A 19,555-nucleotide genomic window follows, 5' to 3' on the forward strand; every position below is an offset into this window, starting at 1 on the left:
TTGAGATGTGCCTTTTGTTTTGTAAACAGTAGCGTGTATTAACATTTTTATTTTAATTTTTTTATGTATCTTTCATCTCTCTGTGTTTCATAATTTTCGTGTAGGCTATCTATCTGATGCTGTCTGGTCCAAACAAATATGACATTGTTGCCCCCCGTAGCATTGAAGGCGAGCATCTGGCCTCCCTTGACAAAAATAGTATACAAAATTTGCCAATCCACATTGAGCTGTACTGAGTGAGCTTAACTGTGAATGGTCCTGGCGCACCAAAAAAAAGTGTCAAGGGAAGCCAGGTTGGATTTGGCATCCCTCCTATCAAATCCCATTGAAATTAATTGACAGAAAAACTTTAATTGTTGCATCTTGTTGTGTTGTTGTCTTCCGGTGGCTAGCTAGCCAGCTAGCTAAAATTGGCCCTTTCCTAAATTAGCCATGGATGGAGATAGGGATTTGGACTTGTGGTTTTAATTAATTCTCCATATTGGGCAATGATTATAACAGTGATTCTGATCCAATCATTAATTCATACATTGTTGTGCCCCTGGCCTGAGAGAATGGAAGTTCAATATGTAGCTAGATGTAGAAGGCTAAAGTTAACTAGCTAACGTTGCCCATGAATGGAAGTTAGGCTAGTGAGTAAGCATTTTAGCCAGGTAGCCTAGGACAACAACAAATAAAAGCGTGTACTGTATGACAGTCATAGACCGTTTCGTCAACATGAAAGAGAGGAGGATGGCATTGGCGTTTCCCTACAAGTAGGGTGAGTCAACATGTTTCTCTACTTGCACGAACGCGCACGCACACACACACATGCACATAAATCAGAACCATGGACAGCCACATCATATTTAGCTTACGTTGATTGGACAAAATTATTTTTGGTATCTTTTCGTTGTCACTGTATTAGACTAAGCAGAGGTGATTTGATGATGTTGAAATGTTGAAGTTGAAATGGTGCTGGAATAGTGGAGGCAGTTCCTGTTTTTCTTACAACTTGCGATAGCTCTCGATGGTTCTAAATCAGTAGTTGTTCAGTGGTCCGAAAATCTCAGAAACATTAACTTGCTTGACCATGCTGTAGGTCTGTTACTGTACATGCAATATGCTTTGTGGACTTCACTGGACAGAGGTTGCTATCCGGTTTTGTGATAAAACAAAGGTGGTTGAATTTATTCTGCCATTGTGTCTTCTTATAGTCTCGGCCTTTAGGCCTATATATCACAGTCGCAAGGCATATTAATTAACAGGTTATAGCTTGGCTTCCCTAGTTATTTTACTCAGGCACCCAGTGTTTATTACTGATTACTGTTTGTAATCAGGTGATAAATGAGGTGAAAAGCCGATTGGAGTGCCACTTTAAAACACGGTTTTCCTTGTTTAGGCTAATAGCTATGGCTTCTATCTGAGCACATGGCACGTGGTAATTGTCTGCAATTCACACCTCCCGTGTAGATGGCGATTATTAGCATAACACTCCCCCAAACATCCCTTTGTTCAATGAGCAATTTGAAGCCTTTTCCACTTCAGTCGGCAGTGTCATTTTTTGTGGACAACTCTAACACTTTTTTTAACCCAGCGTGAACTGGCAGGAATTCACCATTTGTTGATGCAATTTTCCGACTTGGCAGCGGAACGCACCCAGATAGTGCTCCCTCTCATTTACCCATCTCAGAGCCTGTCTCATTCCCCTAGCTCAGAGCCTGTCTCATTACCCTAACTCAGAGCCTGTCTCATTCTCCCAGCTCAGAGTCTGTCTCATTACCCTAGCTCAGAGCCTCTCATTTACCCATCTCAGAGCCTGTCTCATTCTCCCAGCTCAGAGCCTGTCTCATTCCCCTAGCTGAGAGTCTGTCTCATTACCCTAGCTCAGAGCCTGTCTCATTCTCCCAGCTCAGAGTCTGTCTCATTACCCTAGCTCAGAGCCTCTCATTTACCCATCTCAGAGCCTGTCTCATTACCCATCTCAGAGTCTGTCTCATTCCCCTAGCTCAGAGTCTGTCTCATTACCCTAGCTCAGAGCCTGTCTCATTCTCCCAGCTCAGAGTCTGTCTCATTACCCTAGCTCAGAGCTTCTCATTTACCCATCTCAGAGCCTGTCTCATTATCCCAGCTCAGAGTCTGTCTCATTCCCCTAGCTCAGAGCCTCTCATTTACCCATCTCAGAGCCTGTCTCATTCCCCTAGCTCGGAGCCTGTCTAATTACCCCAGCTCAGAGCCTGTCTCATTCCTCAAGCTCAGAGTCTGTCTCATTCCCCTAGCTCAGAGCCTGTCTCATTCCCCCAGCTCAGAGCATGTCTTTTTCCCCAAGCTCAGAGCCTGTCTCATTCCCCAAGTTCAGAGTCTGTCTCATTCCCCAAGCTCAGAGTCTGTCTCATTCCCCAAGCTCAGAGCCTGTCTCATTACCCCAGCTCAGAACCTGTCTTATTACCCCAGCTCAGAGCCTGTTTCATTCATCCTTCTCATAGCCTGTCTCATTCCCCCAGCTCATAGCCTGTCTCATTCCCCTAGCTCAGAGTCTGCCTCATTCACCCATCTTCCCCATTTCGACTACTCTAGGTTTAACTATATGGAACCATGTGGCTTGGGAGCAGTGTTGCCCACTCAAAATGAGAACTTTGAAATTATCAAAAACTATACAGCAGTTTTCTGTAGTGCAGAGTTATGGCGAGATGAGACATTGAGAGTTGCAACATGTGAAATTGAATGAAAATGTAGCAACATACTGGTGGCTATTTGAACATATACAACCAGGTTCATGAGGGTGATGGGTTTCCTCTAGGCTCCATGTTGGTCTACTGTACTTCAAACCACCCACTCACCACTGGTCAGGTTGCTTACGAGTCGAAAAGTCTCTCAAACAGCCAAACAAAAGATCACATCAACAACAAAGTCAAAATTATTGGCACGCTAATCATGTTCTGTCCCCTGCAGACATTGAAAGATTTGTAGTTGTGTTTTTTAGCGTTGAGAGGCATCCTGCTTTGTGGTTAAATGGAGAAGGCAGTAGGGAAATGTAATTGCCTTGTGTTGTAGTTTACCAAACAACACATCCCTCTCTCCTGAGGCTGGTCCCCTGTAGAGCAGGATGCATGGGCACTCTCTCTCTCTCTCTCTCTCTCTCTCTCTCTCTCTCTCTCTCTCTCTCTCTCTCTCTCTCTCTCTCTCTCTCTCTCTCTCTCTCTCTCTCTCTCTCTCTCTCTCTCTCTCTCTCTCTCTCTCTCTCTCTCTGTAAAAGCTTTATCATGTAATCGATTAACTCAGTAAACATAACAAGAGGGACAGTATTCCCCCAACCGTGTTGTAGTCACTACTGAAGCCTGTGGGGTTAACGTTATAGTGATGCAGCTAACCTGCGATATCATCTCAATGCTACTAATGGCTATTTCTAAATTCGTTTTGATAGGGTATAGAGTGCCTTGCAAAAGAATTCATCCCCCTTGGCATTTTTCCTATTTTGTTGTATTACAACCTGTAATTTAAATAGATTTTTATTTGGATTTCATGTAATGGATTGTTTTTTCAAACAATTAAACAAAAAAAATTAAAACAGAAAAGTGGTGCGTGCATATGTATTCACCCCCTTTGCTATGAAGTCCCTAAATAAGATCTGGTGCAACCAATTACCTTCAGAAGTGACATAATTATTTCAATAAAGTCCACCTGTGTGCAATCTAAGTGTCACATGATCTGTTACATGATCTCAGTAGATATACACCTGTTCTGAAAGGCCCCAGAGTCTGCAACACCACTAAGCAAGCGCCACCACCAAGCAAGCGTCACCACCAAGCACGCGGCACCATGAAGACCAAGGAGCTCTCCAAACAGGTCAGGGACAAAGTTGTGGAGAAGTACAGATCAGGGTTGGGTTATAAAAAAATATCCAAAACTTTGAACATCCCACGGAGCACCATTAAATCCATTATTAAAAAATGGAAAGAATATGGCACCACAACAAACCTGCCAAGAGAGGGCCGCCCACCAAAACTCATAGACTAGGCAAGGAGGGCATTAATCAGAGAGGTATCAAAGAAACCCTGAAGGAGCTGCAAAGCTCCACAGCGGAAATTGGAGTATCTGTCCACAGGACCACTTTAAGCTGTACATTCCATAGAGCTGGGCTTTACGGAAGAATGACCAGAAAAAAAGCCATTGCTAAAAGAAAAAAATAAGCAAACACGTTTGGTGTTCGCCAAAAGGCATGTGGGAGACTCCCCAAACATATGGAAGAAGGTACTCTGGTCAGATGAGACTACAATTTAGCTTTTTGGCCATCAAGGAAAACGCAATGTCTGGCGCAAACCCAACAATTCTCATCACCCCGAGAACACCATCACCATGTTTTTCATCGGCAGGGACTGGGAAACTTGTCAGAATTGAAGGGATGATGGATGGCGCTAAATACAGGGAAATTCTTGAGGGAAACCTGTTTGTCTTCCAGAGATTTGAGACTGGGACGGAGGTTCACCTTCCAGCAGGACAATGACCCAAAGCATACTGCTAAAGCAAGACTCGAGTGGTTTAAGGGGAAACATTTAAATGTCTTGGAATGGCCTAGTCAAAGCCCAGACCTCAATCCAATTGAGAATCTGTGGTATGACTTAAAGCTTGCTGTACACCAGCGGAACCCATCCAACTTGAAGGAGCTGGAGCAGTTTTGCCTTGAAGAATGGGCAAAAATCCCAATGGCTAGATGTGCCAAGCTTATAGAGACATACCCCAAGAGACATGCAGCTGTAATTGCTGAAAAAGGTGGCTCTACAAAGTATTGGCTTTGGGGGGGTGAATAGTTATGCATGCTCAAGTTTTCAATTTTTTTGTCTTATTTCTTGGTTGTTTCACAATAAAAAACATTTTGCATCTTCAAAGTGGTAGGCATGTTGTGTAAATCAATTGATACAACCCCCCCCCCAAAATCCATTTTAATTCCAGGTTGTAAGGCAATAAAATAGGAAAAATGCCAAGGGGGTGAATACTTTCGCAAGCCACTGTAGCTGTGGGCTTGGGGGGTGGTTTCAAATGCTCTTCTAAATGTCTCTTCAGAAGACATGAAATTGTTAGAAATTACATTCACCAAGGCATATTCCTACCAGCAGTGTGTATACTTTGCTTGTTTGTGCATACTGTATCTGTCTGTAGGTGGTTGTTGACCCATGTGTGCCACTGGATGTGGACAGGAGGCAGCGGACAGCGGGGTGCGTTGTCAAAACTCTGCAGACTGAGAGCCCATACATTCCCTGTGACAGACGGAGGGCAATTAGGCAGCACAGCTCCGCTTATCAGGCATGCTGTCACTGTGGGAGGCTAGGCTGGCCATGGGCCTGAGCTCCAGAGTACTGCCACTCTGCCAGCCTGACCCACCCTGCCAACCCCAGCAGGGAGAGCCCGAGCCGGGCAATGCGGTGGAGGAGACCTAGGTCACACCCGGACCCTGGAGGACAGGCAAATTAGCTTGGTCAGGATATAAAAAGGGGAGGGCAAACCTACACAAAGGCACACACATACAGCATATGTTTTACTATCCTTGTGGGGACCTAAAATGTACTTTCATTTAAAATCCTTACCCCAAACCTAACCCTAACTCCTAACCCTAAACCTAACCCCTAACCGTAATTCTAACCCTAATTGTAATCCTAACCCTAAATCTAAAATAGCCTTTGTCCTCATGGGGACCTGGGAATTTTCCTTGTTTTACTATCCTTGTGGGGATTTTGGGGGTTTTACAGTACCCACAAGGATAATAATACAAGCCCACCACACACACAAAGATGCACACTCCCCCATTACATCTCTCTCTCTGCAGCCGGCTCAGTCACGCTCTAGTCCCCTCTCCCATCTGTCCATGTTAGAATGGCCTCTCTTCTCTGAACCACCATCCCCTCTCACACGCCATGAAGGGAGAGGTGCTCTGGCATGTGCAATAATCAAGATGGCTCCGGTATAATTGAGCCGTGGGGATGGTGTGTGAATGTTGTGTTTGTGTGTGTGTGTGTGTGTGTGTGTGTGTGTGTGTGTGTGTGTGTGTGTGTGTGTGTGTGTGTGTGTGTGTGTGTGTGTGTGTGTGTGTGTGTGTGTGTGTGTGTGTGTGTGTGTGTGTGTGTGTGTGTGTGTGAATGTGTGTGTGTGTGTGTGCGCAAATATGTGTGCAAGTCGGAATGACCAGTGCCATGTGTCTCAACGCCAGTGAGCTAATGTGCTGTGACAAGAGTCTCTTGATGTACAGACTTGTGTGTTTCTGATGCTGGTTGGCGCCAACAGAGACACAGTTAGTGTCAGTGTGTAGATAGACAGCCTGGGTGGCAGTCTGTTTCTGCCAACCACTGTCGTTTTCATGCCACATGACGACAACAACAAAAGTCAATTGCTAGAGTAAAAACAGAAAAGATATGGTTCGTTAAAGCAGAAACAGCCTGATATTCGTAGTGCTGGAGCGAGTTATGCCATACTGTGCCATGCCTTTTCATACCTGACTGCTTGTGATGCTCTTTACAGACATTAGCATGAGTGGAGAGCTGAAGTCCAGCCGTTCCAGGACCGGCAGCAAGAGACCCAGCAGCAATCCATACGGGTGAGTCTCATATCAGTTTATACACTTTCACATCACTTTAGACTGCCAACCTGCATGTCACACACACACACACACTCTTCTCTCTGTTATGTGTGCCCTACAGCAGCACCCCTGTTGCCGTGGCAAATATCCCACCTCGTGATGGGTTGTGGGTAATGAAATAAGGTTGTTGCTGGGTGTGTTTGCCCCTGCTGAGAAATGGGGATAAACCAGAGAAACACACGCACGAACGCACGAACGCACGAACGCACGAACGCACACACACACACACACACACACACACACACACACACACACACACACACACACACACACACACACACACACACACACACACACACACACACACACACACACACATATATATATTTTATACTATATAATCATTTATACCATGGCATTGTTGAATACTCGTTTCTGATTGACTTGAAGGACATTCTAGAGCGTGCATTATTTCCATATAAAGCACAGTATATTTGCACGGTAGAATTCAATGGCTTTAGTTCATTCTTATATGTTCTATGTTTGAGTTGCTTTTGAAAGCAAAAGTCGCATTGAAAACATTATTGGCATTGTTGATTTCGATTTTCCTAATAGCAAGCTAGGACTGATGGTTTTGTTGTAGCAGAATTTGGGGTGAGCTGTTGTAACTTCTCAAGGAACATTTTCTGTTTTGAACTGTGATGTTATGCCTTGCGTAGACTCCTGTTATGTCGACACCCTAACACAAGGCCATTGTGTTCTGGAACTGTTGCTCTTAGAAAAGATCTGTTGCGTAACAGTATGATTGTATTATGACCTCCCACTATATAAGGGGCATGAAACCATTTATTCTTTGAGTTGTTCCCTGTGGAATCAGAGATAGATCTCCCATGCAGCTGCTTGATTGAAGATATTTCTGTTATACAATTAAATAGTCTCTGCCTTAATCTTTGGATCAAATTTTCCACAACAGTTTAGTTAGCTAAACTAGCAAGTCTGTTTGCTTGGTTACCAAGGCAACTACTGTAGCTATCTAGTAAACTTGCTACCTACTGCAGTGGAGGGTCTACCTGCAAATGAACACATTTTTAGCAGCAAATGTGTTAAATTATAGTCATGATATAAAAGGGACAATCAACTCAGGGCTCTATGCGTTCTCTGGAAAATAATGCAACTCTGTGGAAGGTCAGTTCCACTCCGCTAACACGTTGTGGACCACATCTTCCACGTCATTCACTATTTTACATAGAACGCCTAGCCCCTCATTGATTATCCCTTACATACTGTATGTTCTATCTGAGCTGTCTTAGTCAATGTTTGAATCAATCTGTTGATAAAGTGCATGCATGTGATTGGATCTGATTATGGTTGACTGTTAGCCATTGGATACGCAGCCCTGCAGCTACACCAGAGTTATGGAAACTGTGCTGAGATAGCTGGAGGAACATATGTCATATCAGGACAGCAACACTATACATTCATGGTCAAATATATTGCCACCCTTTACAATGGAGTGAAATGGAGCAGAATGTTCTGTTTTCTCTTTTTAAAACTGTGTGGTATGTGACCCTAGAGGTTACTATGGTGATGCCAGTATTCCCTGTCCATCCCGGGGAGCTCCAGGGATCACCCCAAGGATGGAAATCACTCTGGTGTATCGTATGTGGTTATAGCAGGAATGTTCCGCCCACACCCTGCCCTTCAGGTGCCTTTAATCTGCATCACACCTCCCTCTCTGTCTGACCAGCCCTGTCCCCTAACCCCTAACCCTAGGTTCAAGTCCACATCTCAGTTCAACCCTAGCCTCAACCACAACTCTAACCGTAACCCTAGCTTCATGTCCACATCCTGGTACAACCCTAACCCTCAACAAGGCTGTTCCCTCATACCAATGGAACCCCTTTTCTTTCCACGCCCACCCCCTCCCACACTACCCCAGTCTCCTCCCCCTGCACCTGTCACCCTCACCTCTCTCCAACAGAGTGGTCTCCACTGATGTAGGACATGTAACACACACCTGGGATAACAGACATAGACAATGCTTTGAACACAGCAAAGGCACACTTCAGTGATGGAATGTAGAAGAGAGTAAGATAACAGAGAGACACCTGACATTCAAGCAGGCAGCATTCACACCATGACACAGCTCATATATGTAGTCCAGTGTGACTTCAAATAGACATCAAACACCTAGCAGAAATAGACACACCTGGTAGTTCAGATAAGTAGCAATGGACTTCAAACACCTAGCAACACACCTGACCACACACATCACGTCATATTATAGCTTCTCTCTCTCTCTCTCTCTCTCTCTCTATCTTCTCTCTCTTCTGGCTCTCTCTGGCTCTCTCTCTCATCTGTCTCACTGAGGACGGTGCTCTTGGATGACCCTGACAGTGGATGGGTTTTGTCATCGTTTGTTTCCTCCAGGGCTGCAGGCGGTGACAGGGGCTGTGTGGCTCTGCGTGGCCCAGCTGTGGGATGAGGGATGGGGGCACAGTTTCACACTGTTTGGGGCAGAGATACAGCTGCCATTGCACGTTCGCTCCAGTGCACCGCTACAAAAGCTCACGTTACTGTTTGTCCTTCTACACAGAGACTCAGGTGCTATGAAAAGCCAACAGTCTCTCTCTCTCTCTACACACACACACATGCACGCACATGTCACACATGCACACACATTCCCATGGCACACAGAGCTGGAAGTTTAAGGCAGCGCAGGGAGCATGTAAGCAGTAAATTATTGTATGAGCAAACAGCTCTTCTCTCTAATTGTGCTTTTATGGAACAGCAGATGTTTTAGTAAGTGAGTTTATAAAGGTTGAGGAATGTGGGGAGTCTAATAGGACATCTCTGTAGTTCAGAGCCCTGAATCACTAGGATGAAACAACTGCCCAGGGGAGTGAAGACTAACTACACTCCAAATGCGTCCTTATGTTTTGCATAGAGCCACAAATGTTGCTTATTACCTCTCCCTACTGGAAATTCACATCATGAGCACATTGCATTTGCCATTCTAACATGTTCCATGGCATGTAAAATTACTTGATAATCTGTTTCCAATACATTTGTAATGTATTTAGGAACCAAAAATGCTCCAAACTATAGCTTTTCATGTGTTTGTGAAAGCAAAGACGTGTGGAATCAATTTGTATTACAATCACATTTGTTATTGTGTAATTATTGTGTATGCTATACGTTTTAACATGGACATTTACAGTAAGAATTCCCTGCCTTTTCATCTGAGCCCATAGGTAGTCACTGCAACTATAAACCCTCAACACTCATCAGCACTGTTCTGTGGCCATGTAAGCATTCACTTGTAAAAATGAAGGTCCAGCTTCGACCCTGGCATTACACTGGCCATTACTGTCCGCTCCATTTTCCCTCAGTGGAGAGAATGAGAGGAGGCAGGAGAGGAGGGTCTGACTGAACACAGGGCAGTGTGTGCTAGGCATCTGGTCTTATGTATTTTCACTCTGCTCTCCCTCCATGCGCTCCATTCCTCTAATATGGCATCATCTGTTTTCATTACTGGGGGGGCTGGCGATTGGATGGGGAGTAATAATAGATCAGATCCATCTGTCACAGGCTCAGAAAGGGAAAGGGGGTCAGGGGGTGGGCACAAGGGTGGAATAGGAGCATGAACTATCTGCAGCTGCTGGGGCCGATGGCACGCACCACACTTCACTTCCCTATTAGACTGGCTGGTTAGGGCCAGAGCTCTAACCAGCCACCGGGGCACGGGGTGGGAGGATGCCATGGAGGATTAGCGAGTGTGTTATTTGGGGATGAGGGTGGTCACTCTTGGCAAAAAAAAGTGCTGTAGAGGGGGCAGAGGAGGGTAGGGGTGTGGTGGGTATAATATCATATCTAGTGTGGTATTTGGGAGGTGAGGGTGGTCACTCCCGGGATGAGAGAGAATAAAACCTTTAGTGTAATGAGGTGTCACATAGCGCTGGGTCCTGTTACTGTTCAGCCCAGACCGGGCGTCCAGGTTACAGTCTGATTAATAGAGTGGTGACAGGCTCTTATAGAGGCACCCAGGTGTGGAGGCTCCATCTCCCTGCAGGGGCTCTGGCTGCATGGGCAACCCAGCCAATGGCACACGTACTGGGCTACGGCTCATGACCTCAGTCCCCTTTCCTGGATGTCCACAAACCAGGAATGTAAGGTTTGTCTCTGGGATTTGTTGGCTCACTTCTTCTCTCCCTGTGCTTGTCTAGATAAAGTATGGTCCTGACTGCTAACAGGGTCAGGTCAATAGGTAAATGAGGCCTCTGTGAGGTCAGACAAGTAAACCATAAAAGGTGACCCATACATTATACACTCCACTACTCAAACACTCGTCTTCCTCCTCCTCTGTTCCATAAATGCAGCCTTCCTGCTGTACAGTGTTCCACATCCTTAGGCTGAGGGTAAAGGTCAGTGCTGTCTACAGTAACAGTCCCAGTCAGTGTTGTGGGCTCCAGAGGTGGTGTGGAGATAAGGTCAGGGTCCAGATAGACATAAGGTCAGGGTCTAGATAGAGATAAGGTCAGGGTATAGATAGAGATAAGGTCAGGGTCTAGATAGAGATAAGGTCAGTGTCACGTTCGTCATAAGGAATGGACCAAGGCGCAGCGTGCGTAGAGTTCCACATATTATTTTAATAAATAGAAACTCACCAAACAAAACAAACAAAACAAACAAGCACACACGAAATGTGATGTTCTGGACTACTCACAGGCAGCTACACAAACACAAGATCCCACAAAGCACAAAGAGGAAATGGCTGCCTAAATATGATCCCCAATCAGAGACAACGATAAACAGCTGCTTCTGATTGGGAACCATAACAGACCAACATCCACATATAAACGCCTAGATGACCCACCCTAAATCACACCCCGACCTAACCAACATAGAGAATAAAAGCTCTCTATGGTCAGGGTCTAGTTAGAGATAAGGTCAGGGTCTAAATAGAGATAAGGTCAGGGCCTAGATAGAGATAAGGTCAGGGTCTAGATACAGATAAGGTCAGGGTCTAGGTAGAGATAAGGTTGAGGTCTAGATAGAGATAAGGTCAGGGACTAGTTAGAGGTAAGGGCAGGGTCTAGTTCAAATCAAATCAAATGTATTTAAATAGCCCTTCGTACATCAGCTGATATCTCAAAGTGCTGTACAGAAACCCAGCCTAAAACCCCAAACAGCACGCAATGCAGGTGTAGAAGCACGGTGGCTAGGAAAAACTCCCTAGAAAGGCCAAAACCTAGGAAGAAACCTAGAGAGGAACCAAGCTATGAGGGGTGGCCAGTCCTCTTCTGGCTGTGCCGGGTGGAGATTATAACAGAACATGGCCAAGATGTTCAAATGTTCATAAATGACCAGCATGGTCAAATAATAATAATCACAGTAGTTGTCGAGGGTGCAGCAAGTCAGCACCTCAGGAGTAAATGTCAGTTGGCTTTTCATAGCCGATCATTAAGAGTATCTCTACCGCTCCTGCGGTCTCTAGAGAGTTGAAAACAGCAGGTCTGGGACAGGTAGCACGTCCGGTGAACAGGTCAGGGTTCCATAGCCGCAGGCAGAACAGTTGAAACTGGAGCAGCAGCACGGCCAGGTGGACTGGGGACAGCAAGGAGTCATCATGCCAGGTAGTCCTGAGGCATGGTCCTAGGGCTCAGGTCCTCCGAGAGAGAGAAAGAAAGAGAGAAAGAGAGAATTAGAGAGAGCATACTTAAATTCACACAGGACACCGGATAAGACAGGAGAAGTACTCCAGATATAACAAACTGACCCTAGCCCCCCGACACATAAACTACTGCAGCATAAATACTGGAGGCTGAGACAGGAGGGGTCAGGAGACACTGTGGCCCCATCCGATGATACCCCCGGACAGGGCCAAACAGGAAGGATATAACCCCACCCACTTTGCCAAAGTACAGCGCCCACACCACTAGAGGGATATCTTCAACCACCAACTTACCATCCTGAGACAAGGCCGAGTATAGCCCACAAAGATCTCCGCCACGGCACAACCCAAGGGGGGGGGGGCGCCAACCCAGACAGGAAGATCACGTCAGTGACTCAACCCACTCAAGTGACGCACTCCTCCTAGGGACGGCATGAAAGAGCACCAGTAAGCCAGTGACTCAGCCCCTGTAATAGGGTTAGAGGCAGAGAATCCCAGTGGAGAGAGGGGAACCGGCCAGGCAGAGACAGCAAGGGCGGTTCGTTGCTCCAGAGCCTTTCCGTTCACCTTCACACTCCTGGGCCAGACTACACTCAATCATATGACCCACTGAAGAGATAAGTCTTCAGTAAAGACTTAAAGATTGAGACCGAGTCTGCGTCTCTCACATGGGTAGGCAGACCATTCCATAAAAATGGAGATCTATATGAGAAAGCCCTGCCTCCAGCTGTTTGCTTAGAAATTCTAGGGACAATTAGGAGGCCTGCGTCTTGTGACCGTAGCGTACGTGTAGGTATGTACGGCAGGACCAACTCGGAAAGATAGGTAGGAGCAAGCCCATGTAACACTTTGTAGGTTAACAGTAAAACCTTGAAATCAGCCCTTGCCTTAACAGGAAGCCAGTGTAGGGAGGCTAGCACTGGAGTAATATGTTCAAATTTTTTGGTTCTAGTCAGGATTCTAGCAGCCGTATTTAGCACTAACTGAAGTTTATTTAGTGCTTTATCCGGGTAGCCGGAAAGTAGAGCATTGCAGTAGTCTAACCTAGAAGTAACAAAAGCATGGATTATTTTTTCTGCATCATTTTTCGACAGAAAATTTCAGATTTTTGCAATGTTACGTAGATGGAAAAAAGCTGTCCTTGAAACAGTCTTGATATGTTCGTCAAAAGAGAGATCAGGGTCCGGAGTAACGCCGAGGTCCTTCACAGTTTTATTTGAGACGACTGTACAACCATCAAGATTAATTGTCAGATTCAACAGAAGATCTCCTTGTTTCTTGGGACCTAGAACAAGCATCTCTGTTTTGTCCGAGTTTAAAAGTAGAAAGTTTGCAGCCATCCACTTCCTTATGTCTGAAACACAGGCTTCTAGCGAGGGCAATTTTGGGGCTTCACCATGTTTCATTGAAATATACAGCTGTGTGTCATCCGCATAGCAGTGAAAGTTAACATTATGTTTTCGAATGACATCCCCAAGAGGTAAAATATATAGTGAAAACAATAGTGGTCCTAAAACGGAACCTTGAGGAACACCGAAATGTACAGTTGATTTGTCAGAGGACAAACCATTCACAGAGACAAACTGATATCTTTCCGACAGATAAGATCTAAACCAGGCCAGAACTTGTCCATGTAGACCAATTTGGGTTTCCAATCTCTCCAAAAGAATGTGGTGATCGATGGTATCAAAGGCAGCACTAAGGTCTAGTAGCACGAGGACAGATGCAGAGCCTCGGTCTGATGCCATTAAAAGGTCATTTACCACCTTCACAAGTGCAGTCTCAGTGCTATGATGGGGTCATAAAGCAGACTGAAGCATTTCGTATACATTGTTTGTCTTCAGGAAGGCAGTGAGTTGCTGCGCAACAGCTTTTTCAAAAATGTTTGAGAGGAATGGAAGATTCGATATAGGCCGATTGTTTTTTATATTTTCGGGGTTAAGGTTTGGCTTTTTCAAGAGAGGCTTTATTACTGCCACTTTTAGAGAGTTTGGTACACATCCGGTGGATAGAGAGCCGTTTATTATGTTCAACATAGGAGGGCCGAGCACATGAAGCAGCTCTTTAAGTAGTTTAGTTGGAATAGGGTCCAGTATGCAGATTGAAGGTTTAGAGGCCATGATTATTTTCATCATTGTGTCAAGAGATATAGTACTAAAACACTTAAGTGTCTCTCTTGATCCTAGGTCCTGGCAGAGTTGTGCACACTCAGGACAGCTGAGCTTTGCAGATTTAAAGAGGAGTGCGTAATTTGCTTTCTAATGATCATGATCTTTTCCTCAAAGAAGTTCATGAATTTATTACTGCTGAAGTGAAAGCCATCGTCACTTGGGGAATGCTGCTTTTTAGTTAGCTTTGCGACAGTATCAAAAATAAATTTCGGATTGTTCTTATTTTCCTCAATCAAGTTGGAAAATAGGATGATCGAGCAGCAGTGAGGGCTCTTCGATACTGCACGGTACTGTCTTTCCAAGCTAGTCGGAAGACTTCCAGTTTGGTGTGGCGCCATTTCCGTTCCAATTTTCTGGAAGCTTGCTTCAGAGCTCGGGTATTTTCTGTATACCAGGGAGCTAGTTTCTTATGACAAATGTTTTTAGTTTTTAGGGGTGCAACTGCATCTAGGGTATTGCGCAAGGTTAAATTGAGTTCCTCAGTTAGGTGGTTAACTTCTTCTGGCTGCAAGCCCGACGTCGGTACACTTATGACAACAGCCAGCTCAAGTGCAGGGCGCGAAATTCAAAATATATATTTTTAAAATATTTAACTTTCACACATTAACAAGTCCAATACAGCATATGAAAGGTACACATCTTGTGAATCCAGCCAACATGTCCGATTTTTAAAATGTTTTACAGCGAAAACAGCACGTATATTTATGTTAGCTCACCACCAAATACAAAAAAGGACAGACATTTTTCACAGCACAGGTAGCATGCACAAAGCCAACCTAACTAACCAAGAACCAACCAAACTAACCAACAAACAACTTCATCAGATGACAGTCTTATAACATGTTATTCAATAAATCTATGTTTTGTTCGAAAAATGTGCATATTTCAGGTATAAATCATAGTTTACATTGCAGCTACAATCAGAAATTGCACCGAAAGCAGCCATAATATTTACAGACACCAACGTCAAATACCTAATTACTCATCATAAAACATTTCTGAAAAATACATAGTGTACAGCAAATGAAAGACAGGCATCTTGTGATTCCAGCCAATATTTCCGATTTATTAAGTGTTTTACAGCGAAAACAGAATATAGCGTTATATTAGCTTACCACAATAGCCAGAAACACTTGGGCGCCGACGACTAGTTCACATCTACGACAGATATATGAAATAGCATCATAAAATGTTTCTTACTTTTGCTGATCTTCCATCAGAATGTTGGACAAGGTGTCCTTTGTCCAGAACAATCGTTGTTTGGATTTAGAACGGCAACTTTCCCTCTTGATTTAGCATGCGCACTAGCCAAGTGACACGGATCTCTCCATCGTCAACAAAGTCAGAGAACGGAACACGGCAAAACTCCCGAAAAAATTTCAATAATCTGATTAAACTATATTGAAAAAACATACTTTACGATGATATGGTCACATGTATCAAATAAAATCAAAGCCGGAGATAGTAGTCGCCTATAACTGCAGCTAAACAGAAGGCAATCCCACTGTCCACCTCGCGCTCCCCAGAGTACCGGAAATGAGGGACACGTCATACAAAGAGCTTGTATTCCACTTCAGACCAAGATAAACACTAAATTTCTTCTCTCACAGCCTCTTGACATCCAGGGGAAGGTCTATGAAGTGCACGTATACTCTTACGTATCATGCCCATTTATAGGCAGGAAGAAGAACAGAGCCTCGATTTCAGACTTTCCACTTCCTGGTCAGGAAGTTTGTGCCAAATGAGTTCTGTTTGACTCATAGATATAATTCAAACGGTTTTAGAAACTAGAGAGTGTTTTCTATCCAATAGTAATAATAATATGCATATTGTACGAGCAAGAATTGAGTACGAGGCCGTTTGAAATGGGCACCTTTTATCTGGCTACTCAATACTCCCCCTGCAGCCAGAAGAAGTTAACTGATTTTTGTCCTCTGACGTCCTTGAGTAGGCAGAAGGAGTCTGGAAGGGCATCAAGGAATCTTTGTGTTGTCTGAGAATTTATAGCACGACTTTTGATGCTCCTTGGTTGGGGTCTGAGCAGATTATTTGTTGCGATTGCAAACGTAATAAAATGGTGGTCCGATAGTCCAGGATTATGAGGAAAAACATTAAGATCTACAACATTTATTCCATGGGACAAAACTAGGTCCAGAGTATGACTGTGGCAGTGAGTAGGTCCAGAGACATGTTGGACAAAACCCACTGAGTCGATGATGGCTCCGAAAGCCTTTTGGAGTGGGTCTGTGGACTTTTCCATGTGAATATTAAACTCACCAAACATTTGAATATTATCTGCTATGACTACAAGGTCCGATAGGAATTCAGGGAACTCAGTGAGGAATGCTGTATATGGCCCAGGAGGCCTGTAAACAGTAGCTATAACAAGTGATTGAGTAGGCTGCATAGATTTCATGACTAGAAGCTCAAAAGACAAAAATTGTAAATTGTAAATTGCTATCGTAAATATTAGCAACACCTCCGCCTTTGCGGGATGCACGGGGGATATGGTCACTAGTGTAACCAGGAGGTGAGGCCTCATTTAACACAGTAAATTCATCAGGCTTAAGCCATGTTTCAGTCAGGCCAATCACATCAAGATTATGATCAGTGATTAGTTAATTGACTATAACTGCTTTTGAAGTGAGGGATCTAACATTAAGTAGCCCTATTTTGAGATGTGAGGTTTCACGATCTCTTTCAATAATGGCAGGAATGGAGGAGGTCTTTATCCTAGTGAGATTGCTAAGGCGAACACCGCCATGTTTAGTTTTGCCCAACCTAGGTCGAGGCACAGACACGGTCTCAATGGGGATAGCTGAGCTGACTACACTGACTATGCTAGTGGCAGACTCCACTAAGCTGGCAGGCTGGCTAACAGCCTGCTGCCTGGCCTGCACCCTATTTCATTGTGGAGCTAGAGGAGTTAGAGCCCTGTCTATGTTGGTAGATAAGATGAGAGCACCCCTCCAGCTAGGATGGAGTCCGTCACTCCTCAGCAGGCCAGGCTTGGTCCTGTTTGTGGGTGAGTCCCAGAAAGAGGGCCAATTATCTACAAATTCTATCTTTTGGGAGGGGCAGAAAACAGTTTTCAACCAGCGATTGAGTTGTGAGACTCTGCTGTGAGCTCATCACTCCCCCTAACTGGGAGGGGGCCAGAGACAATTACTCGATGCCGACACATCTTTCTGGCTGATTTACACGCTGAAGCTATGTTGCGCTTGGTGACCTCTGACTGTTTCATCCTAACATCGTTGGTGCCGACGTGGATAACAATATCTCTATACTCTCTACACTCGCCAGTTTTAGCTTTAGCCAGCACCATCTTCAGATTAGCCTTAACGTCGGTAGCCCTGCCCCCTGGTAAACAGTGTATGATCGCTGGATGATTAGTTTTAAGTCTAATACTACGGGTAATGGAGTCGCCAATGACTAGGGTTTTCAATTTGTCAGAGCTAATGGTGGGAAGCTTCGGTGTCTCAGACCCCATAACGGGAGGAGTAGAGACAAGAGAAGGCTCGGCCTCAGACTCCGACTCGCTGCTTAATGGGGAAAACCGGTTGAAAGTTTCTGTCGGCTGAATGAGCGACACCGGTTGAGCATTCCTACAGCATTTCCCTCCAGAAGCCATGAGAAAGTTGTCTCTAGTTAGAGATAAGGTCAGGGTCTAGTTAGAAATAAGGTCAGGGTCTAGTTAGAGATAAGGGCAGGGTCTAGTTAGCGATAAGGTCTAGTTAGAGACAATGTCAGGGTCTAGTTTGAGATAAGGTCACGGTCTAGTTAGAGATAAGGTCACTGTCTAGTTAGAGATAAGGTCAGGGTCTAGATAGAGATAAGGTCAGGGTCTAGTTAGAGATAAGGTCAGGGTCTAGATAGAGGTAAGGTCAGGGTCTAGTTAGAGATAAGGTCAGGGACTAGATAGAGATAAGGTCAGAGTCTAGATAGAGATAAGGTCAGGGTCTAGTTAGAGATAAGCTCAGGGTCTAGTGAGAGATAAGGTCTAGTTAGAGATAAGGTCTAGTTAGAGATAAGGTCAGGGTCTAGATAGAGATAAGGTCAGGGTCTAGGTAGAGATAAAGTCAAGGTATAGATAGACATAAGTTCAGGTACTAGTTAGAGGTAAGGTCAGGGTCTAGTTAGAAATAACGTCTAGTTAGAGATAAGTTCAGGGTCCAGATAGAGATAAGGTCAGGGTCCAGATAGAGATAAGGTCAGGGTATAGATAGAGAAGATAAGGTCAGGGTCTAGTTAGCGATAAGGTCTAGTTAGAGACAATGTCAGGGTCTAGTTACAGTTAAGGTCACGGTCTAGTTAGAGATAAGGTCAGGGTCTAGTTAGAGATACGGTCAGGGTCTAGATAGAGATAAGGTCAGGGTCTAGTTAGAGATAAGGTCTAGTTAGAGATAAGGTCTAGTTAGAGATAAGGTCAGGGTCTAGATAGAAATAAGGTCAGGGTCTAGATAGAGATATGGTCAGGGTCTAGGTAGAGATAAGGTCAGGGTCTAGATAGAGATAAAGTCAGGGACTAGTTAGAGGTAAGGTCAGGGTCTAGTTAGAGATAAGGTCAGGGTCTAGTTAGAAATAAGGTCTAGTTAGAGATAAGGTCAGGGTCCAGATAGAGATACGGTCAGGGTCCAGATAGAGATAAGGTCTGGGTCTAAATAGAGGTAAGGTCAGGGTCTAGTTAGAGAAGATAAGGTCAGGGTCTAGTTAGAGACAAGGTCAGGGTCTAGTTAGAGATAAGGTCAGGGTCTAGTTGGAGATAAGGTCAGGGTCTAGTTAGAGATAAGGCCAGGGTCTAAATAGAGATAAGGTCAGGGTCTAGTTGGAGATAAGGTCAGGGTCTAGTTGGAGATAAGGTCAGGGTGGAGATAGATAGAGATAGAGGAAGGAGGTTTCATGTGGTAATAACACCAGTCACTGGGCCAGAGAGGAGAGACAGAAGTAAAGGGATGGATGGGGTGAATGGATGGTGGGGTGGTAGGATGCAGAGATGGATGGGATGTATTGGTGGAGGGATGGAGGAGTGGTTATGAGGTAAAGGGATGGAGGGATAAAGAGATGGAGATGGGTCTGCCCTGGACCTGATGACTAGAATCGGCTTCCTATTTCGCATACCCTCGTAAAACTGACTATCCTACCGATCCTTGACTTTGGCGATGT

At 44.7% G+C, this 19,555-nt stretch overlaps 1 long non-coding RNA gene across 1 annotated transcript in view; it reads left to right on the forward strand.

Annotated features, from left to right (window-relative positions):
• The window catches only part of LOC120056283, a 77,176-nt gene that overhangs the window by 13,358 nt on the left and 44,263 nt on the right, over positions 1-19,555 (forward strand). The window contains exon 2 of the long non-coding RNA XR_005477768.1: positions 6,490-6,565. This is a non-coding gene — a long non-coding RNA (uncharacterized LOC120056283). The remainder of the gene's footprint in view (positions 1-6,489; positions 6,566-19,555) is intronic.

Source organism: Salvelinus namaycush, chromosome 1, assembly GCF_016432855.1.
Source record: "Salvelinus namaycush isolate Seneca chromosome 1, SaNama_1.0, whole genome shotgun sequence".
Taxonomy (NCBI): Eukaryota; Metazoa; Chordata; class Actinopteri; order Salmoniformes; family Salmonidae; genus Salvelinus; species Salvelinus namaycush.